The 7,563-nt window shown below is 34.3% G+C and overlaps 2 non-coding genes across 2 annotated transcripts; both read left to right on the forward strand.

The window, feature by feature from the left end:
• Positions 1-713: 713 nt before the first annotated feature.
• On the forward strand, positions 714-796 carry Trnal-cag. The gene has a single exon. It is a non-coding gene; the product is annotated as a tRNA-Leu (tRNA).
• Positions 797-2,810: 2,014 nt separating this feature from the next.
• Trnal-cag lies at positions 2,811-2,893 on the forward strand. Its single transcript has one exon. It is a non-coding gene; the product is annotated as a tRNA-Leu (tRNA).
• The last annotated feature ends 4,670 nt before the right edge of the window (positions 2,894-7,563 follow it).

Genomic DNA, 7,563 nt, shown 5'->3' on the forward strand with positions numbered 1-7,563 from the left:
GCCCAGACGAAAAAGTAATGGGTGAAATAAGATCAAGGCTTAAATAAATACAGAAATAGTCAGGAAATGTGGGATAGAGCAAGTGCAGTTGGTGGCTTTGGCAGCCAATGCTTTGATTTGTCTCATTGAGCATTAACATGTCTTGAATAGAATTCCATCTCGTTATGTCGATATAAAAGTAAAACACTTCTAAAAAAGTAGAATAATCATTCAACCTTATCAATGCACATACACATTCTGCCTAATCTTTCCTACTTAGCTTTTTATGCTTTTTAAATAATTGCATCTTCCGCAATATCCACTGATCGTGCTTTTCGTGAAACGTTATTATCATAGAATTTGTAGTTAATCGAAATTAGGTATAAAGAGCACTCAAATTTTTGTCACCATCATTTTTTTCAGCAAATCTATTTTAGAATCTTGCATATCCTCAAAAATAGTCAAACTAATTAAGCTTTCTTAAATAATGTATTTTTATTTTCTATCTTGTAATTTTATTGAATTTGTATTAATCTTAAATTGTCTACATTTGTGTCACCACATATAATATTATCCATTTTTGTATTAGCCTGCTTTCAGCTTTGCTAGAAATTTTTCGTAAGTTTATTCTAAAATGTAATGCTTACATTGCCACAGTTTCTAAGTATTTTTACTTTCACATAAATGTCTGCATACGCTGGCGTAGTAATGCATAAATTTTRGTGTTGCCAAGTGTCAGGATGGCCGAGTGGTCTAAGGCGCTGCGTTCAGGTCGCAGTCTACTCTGTAGGCGTGGGTTCGAATCCCACTTCTGACATAGCTAACTTTTTATAAAAAGTTTGTGCAAGCAGTTCCTGATTTGATTGACYCAATACATCTCTGTACTACATAGTAGCAACACTTACGGTGTGATTGCATATTTACTAGCAACAATTACACAATACGAGTACTTAGTGGGAGGCATGAACTGAAATGATCAAATGGTAATRAATTTATATATTCAATATACTAATTGCCTCTTGATTTGTGTAATGAAACCTAACCGAATCAAATGGAATAGTGGTTGTTGTCCAATTTCATCCATCACATTGTGACATAATAATAAGTGGAATGCCACGTATTAAATATTGTCTAAATCGGTTGGTCYAGTTCCGAGATATGGGTTTTCACCAAAAARTGGGCGATGCCAGGCCCATCGTCCAATTTTAACACAAGCTCCCATAAAGCTCCCTCATAACATCTCGGTGGTAAAATTTAATTTCTCTGGCGTATTTAGTTTTTTATTTATCGCGCCTTTGTGTTTTTAACAGTACAGTTAAATGGGAAGAGAGCGTTATCCTCCCATCATCCAATTTCACACTGCCGATAGAAGTTCTCATAAGATTTGTATCCAGCAACTCATTTTTTTGTACTAAGAAACCCACGTACCAGGTTTCATCCAWCTCAATTTTTGCTCAAGATATCGCTTGCACGGACGAATGGACAGACAGTCAACCGGATTTCAACTTTTCTTGCCTTGCGGTGCTTTTGCGGTATTTTTATTGAATTTTCAATTGTTCATAAAATTTTTTTTTGATGATTCATGCCCAGCTCTTGACCGATGCTACTTCTGCTACTATGCCAGTCTCTTTCGACCAATTCAGAGATTTCGACGACAAGCCTTCCGGAACGTGGCGCATCTTCGACCACCTCTACGAAAACGTTGAAAACATCATTGTGCGGTGGAAATGGAAACTGTATCGGGTCCATAAACTGCACAAACTTTATTGGCGGCTTGGGATGCCTTTATCGTAGTAGTACTGTAAAATATGCCGTATTTTCTCTTAATTTTGCTCCATGTTTGCGACGCTATAACTCACGAACGACGTAAAAGAAACGACARTCAATCAAACACGTGTTAGCGCGTGAAATTAACTTTCCAAAAAGGTATAGCAAAACTACGCGCTCTCAGCGCCAACTAGCGAAAATACCGCAAGACTTTTTTGACAACCTAATACGAGCATATCTACATATCACGCTTAGTTTTAGATTAGTTAGGTGAACAAAACTTTAATAATACTATTTAGAAATTGGTTGCAAGAGTATAAAAAGTATTTTAGATGAAGAATGAAAATAATGCAAATAGCTTATTTTACAGCTCTGTTTGAATATGCCAGTTTCTTTCATGTTTACMTGTTGCACGTTCGATTCGCCTCTCTCTAAAATTTCTTGAGAAATGTATGGAGGTTGTAGGCTATTATTTAAAGGTCAATTATTTACAAAAACAAACACCTAATGATGAATGAACTCAAAAATAGAACTGCAACAACAAATAATCTGATATCTTACCACAATTATAAAAACAAACACAGATGCATAACTACTATACATATTTTATACTCGTATGTATGTACATATATGCATATGTACATATGTACATATGTATAATACATAACAACAAATGATTGCAAGCACGCACGCAAGCATATTATTATCACTCATTATTTGTTAATCAATTTGTATTATTACGTACACTCTTAATACTTTTTGTTATTGTTGTTAGTTGCTGCGCATTCGTCAGATACAATACTGGGCATGGCATTACGCGGTTTCGTCACTGTCAAGCCGACGATTGTTGTTCAGTTTGTCGCTTGAATGACTATGTGCCCAGCTACAGCGTTGACCGCTCGYATGCGCTGCGCATTAGAATTATGTAGTTACTTGGCATTTGCTTCTATATATTTGGCGTTTAATATTCGTAGCGAGAGCGAGAATAGAATGAGCGATAAGCAATCGCAAACAGCTTTAGTGCGTCGCGGTGAAGTGAGCACTCTTGATATTGGTGGCCAGTTGTCAGGATGGCCGAGTGGTCTAAGGCGCTGCGTTCAGGTCGCAGTCTACTCTGTAGGCGTGGGTTCGAATCCCACTTCTGACAAATGCGCTTTTTTTGCAAAGTTTTTTATTGTACGTACATAGTATGTTACTACAATTATATGTTTTTAGTTTCTTTCAGCGATAAGTAATCGACTATGAACGTTATCGTTAGGAAAATGGAACAATAAAAGGGAACRAAAGGTATTAGATATCGTTCGTCAAAAAAGTAAAAAATAAGTACAAGCTAAAGGTAATTCCAATTGAGCCTTAATTATTAGGATATTCTATGAAGTACAATTTAAGAATTCTTCGATCTTTCACTGTAGCTTGATGGTTGCTGATATTTTTTGGAAGTGTATTAAAATTAACGCTTTTTCTTTTTTAAGAATTTTTATTAACTTTTATAAAATCTAATCAAGTTATTCTGCGACTCAACGACTTACGAAACGTTAACCTTCAAATACAAAATAAGTCCAAATATTGCACACATATTTGTTACAAAACCCAGCCGAAAGCCTCCGACGCTAGCGCTGCGTTATCTTTAGTTTATGTAATAATTTCATTGTTATGTAAACTTTTATAAAATAAAAATAAAAATTGTTACAAAATACATATATATATTTATATAATTTTGGATATATACAAGTACTTTCTGCCTTTCTTATTTATTATTATTTTTTAAATATTATTTTAACAACTTGACCACACTCTCTTAATTATGGTTAATTAATAAAATGKAAAATGCTCGACAAACAGCAGACAATTAAAATCAAATAATATATACTCATATTGAAAATTTTTTGCGTTTTTTTAATTGTACAATAACTTTGAAACAATTACTTTACGGACGGTATCCAGTCAAGCGTGAGTCTCATTTGCTTTTGCTTCACACCACATATTGACGCGTTTCCATACTTGCATACATATGTACATACATACATAYATGGTTGGTATTTTTATTTTCATGCTCTTTATCATTTATTGAAGAATTCCATTATTGCAATATTTAATCACTATACTCAAGCAAGACGTGTACTAAATGTCATGTCAAGATTGTTGTGACATAAATAATAATTTATGAAAACAAATAATAAGTTGTAATTATTACATAATTGCTCCACGCTTTTAGTAACAATTTGAACTGGAATCTTTGATTATCAAAAAGTAGCCTTCGAATGGAAAGAAAAACTGAATTTCACAAGACTATTTTTTTTTTTTTTTTATTTATAAATTTATGATATATCTCATTAAGTCTTATATAAAGGTCTTTTTTGGAGTTTAGAATTTCCATAAGTAATAATTATCGGAATAAAAAATTGCACCGAAAGCCCATTTCAAAATGATCGAAATTAGTTGCCACAACTCAGAACATTTACTGTACAGTCCAGTTTTCATACTAGAGATATTATTCGCCTACAGTCAATGCAGACAAACGCCAAATGATTGCGTCGCTGTGATAGAAGAACTCAAAAATCATATTTAAAGCAGCGACTGACTGAATGGTGAATAACTGAAACTTGGTTAGACCAACTGATTTTCACAATCGCCCTAATAATAACTTAAGAACATCATCAATCTCTCCTTTTATCCCATCAACAAACCAACATTCATGGCAAATCTTTTTTTATGAACAAAAAAAATCAGGCTATATATATTGATGTTTTAGTTTCTTAGCAGACAATTAAAACCGAAACCGAAAATTACGCTCCCACAAAGTTTTAGACTTAGTGCTGAATATATTGGAGTTCTAGAAGTTAAATGTATTGTAAAAACTTAATTTCATCTGCGTGTCTCAACGACGGCCATTTTTCCTAATTAAGAAGCAGCTCAGCAAAACTTTAATGTACGTTGTTTTAATTTTTGTAAAACCCGATTCGCAACTCTTTCTACTCATTACCCACTGAAATTAGTAARAACTAATAAAATTTGATTTGCCAAATATGCATCTTTATTGCTTCGCAAACAACTTTCGAATGCGTGCAAAAAGCTTCATTCACTAATTTCCACGAAGTTAAAACAAAGTTAAAGTTYGAAGCGCACAAATGTTCGAAAATAGATACATAATTAAGGCACCCTACACTAAATCGGGTGATTGAACCCATGTATATGGAAAAATATGAATGTATTCACCGCTTCCCTTGATTTCTAAGTGTTGTGATAAGAACAAAGTTAAGTACAATAAAAGAGAGTAGGTTACCTTTTTAAAGTGGTATGACTTCTTTTTAAGTTAATTAAAATAATTATTTTCTGATATATTTCTCTCTCTATTTTTCTCTCCATAAATCTTTTTTTCTCTTTCTTTCTTCACCTTTTTCCGAAACAACTTTACAAATTATTACGCGATATTTAACTCCATCTATCTTACTAACACGATCCCTCTCTTTCTCGCTCTGCGGAATTTCCATACGCACGCATGCTCTCACTTTATCTCTTTCCGCACAAACTCTTTTTATATCCTATTTTAACCTTACATAACAGTCTGGCTGTAGGGTACTGACAGTCCAAGCAATAACGTTGCTAYTTTTAACTGCTTGCACCATATTCGAATGGAAAGCGGAAGATGTTCCACACATGCCACAAGACCTTACACACACACACTCACCCGTATGCATTCTTGTTATTTAATGTAGCTCCAGAGTTTTTGGCTTCTACCAGATTACACCCWATAAATATGCAAAGAAAAAGGTTCTTTTTATTTTCCCAGCAGTTCGGCTCATTTTATACACGCATACCTCCGTCTTTCCACCAAACTTACAGATCCACACAMACATAAAGCATTCAATGCAATCAATACTCGAACCAATACCTAACCGTTACTTCATTGACATTGAATGGCTTTTTATGTTGCAGGTGGAAACTTTAGTTATTGAGCAAAAAGCCCGACCAATTCGAAAAAAAACAACAATCAATAGCAAAGAAAAGCAAGAAATAAGCAGCAGCGCAGTGCCGCTGCTAAAAAGAGCATGCTATTAATAATTAACGAACCTGAAAATCTCTAGTGAATATGCGGGTTTTCATTGCGTGTTTTGTTGTTTTTGATGTTTATCTTTTRCTGTGCCTTCTCAACTTTTGACGTTGTTTTGTTTTTGGCAGCTAATTAATGAAATGAATACTTAATTTGCCAAAACAAGCAAAGTCAGTCTTCGCATCTGATCATTCGGCGAATCAGACAATTCGATAGAATACTTTTTYCCTTTTTTTATTTTTGCTTGTAATCTTCTGGTTATAATAAGATGCTGCATGCATTCGAGGCCTGTGCTGTAAAAACAACTATAAGCAACTAATATACAGACTCGTTTGGAGGTTGTACAAGGGTCCAATGCAAATGATAATACTAGTCATTTAATTAGAGAGAAAAGTACTCTTTATGCAAAATGGGATCAAACTTTCATTTCAAAGAATTGTTTAAGCCAATGATTTTATTCTCTTTTACACATTGATTCACTACTTTTCTAATTAAAGGCGAAACAAGTAGAATTATACGACACAGGGTTATGGTTAAGGATTGTGATGTTTCAATTCTTACAAATCGAATAAATAACTACAAGGAAGGAAGTACAAAAAARATATTTTAAGCTTAATGCTTAGGGAGATCATTATTTCTACCAAATTACATTTTCAATGGGTCCACCTGTTCAAGGAAGTTCAGTGGAATTCTCTCGACCGAAATTTTCTCCAGTGAATTAATCCCGCAACCCCGGAATATTAAAAATAAAATGCCGCCCGTGGGCCATCTTATGATACTTGTTTATATTTAGAATAAAACTAAATCGCTGATTTTATCCAAAATAATAAAAATYCACTTGTCCTCAGCATATTGTTCAGAAAAACAATGTTTTAAAGAGTKAAAGGTCAGAGCTTGCAAGTACGGTACACAGACGTACACTAGCATGGTACTTATGCGACAAATCCAAGGATGGTGCTGAAGTGACCAGCAAACATACCAATAAAAGTTCACATCAATAAGCAAGCTTTAAGCACCTCTCTAACCTTTGAGAGGAAGATCCAGGCGTGCTTTTTCTTTTAGTTTTACAAACCTTTTCATATTATATACTTTGACCTTGTGCTAACCCTGAAATGGTTGTACATAATATACCGATAGCAAATTTCTCTCGCCAACCAATCAATTGTACCCCCCGTATGAAAGTTACAGTGAAGAGTAAAAGACCTTTTTCACCAAAATTTAAAATTTTTTACATAATTTAATTCCGGTAAAGTAGTTTCCGTTATTTCTCGTATTTTTTAGTGCAGTGGCGTCGAGTACATCCATGCATACATATTTTTTTTTTTTTTTTGCAACTTYAACTCCTKGGTGTATGCAACGCATTTCGCAAAAGTATTGTTAGTGAACCGACTTGCATTGAATAAAGCTGTGAATTCACCTATAGGAAGCTGTCGTTAGCAGGTGTTAGCCAAAGCTCTACCACATACACACGTACACATATACGCATATGTGTGTATGTAAAATGTGCTGTTGCTTTGTAAGAATTGCTGTTCACAAYATTTTTTGTTATTATTGGCGGCAATGGCACGTGTGCCAGCAGCTGTTATTGTAAAAAATCTTAGCAATATGAGAGAAAAAATCAGTTAAGCAAACCGCAAAACAGTTTGCAATTCGAATTAGTGGCGCTGCAAAGAAAAGCATGTAAACCGCATAAAAACGTACTCTTGCGTGAAAAACGCATACGTGAGGTGAGGGAAGGGAGAAAAAATGCAGCCGGCGTTGTGGGA

Source organism: Bactrocera latifrons, unplaced genomic scaffold (assembly GCF_001853355.1).
Source record: "Bactrocera latifrons isolate USDA-ARS-PBARC rearing strain unplaced genomic scaffold, ASM185335v1 scaffold_48, whole genome shotgun sequence".
NCBI classification, from domain to species: domain Eukaryota; kingdom Metazoa; phylum Arthropoda; class Insecta; order Diptera; family Tephritidae; genus Bactrocera; species Bactrocera latifrons.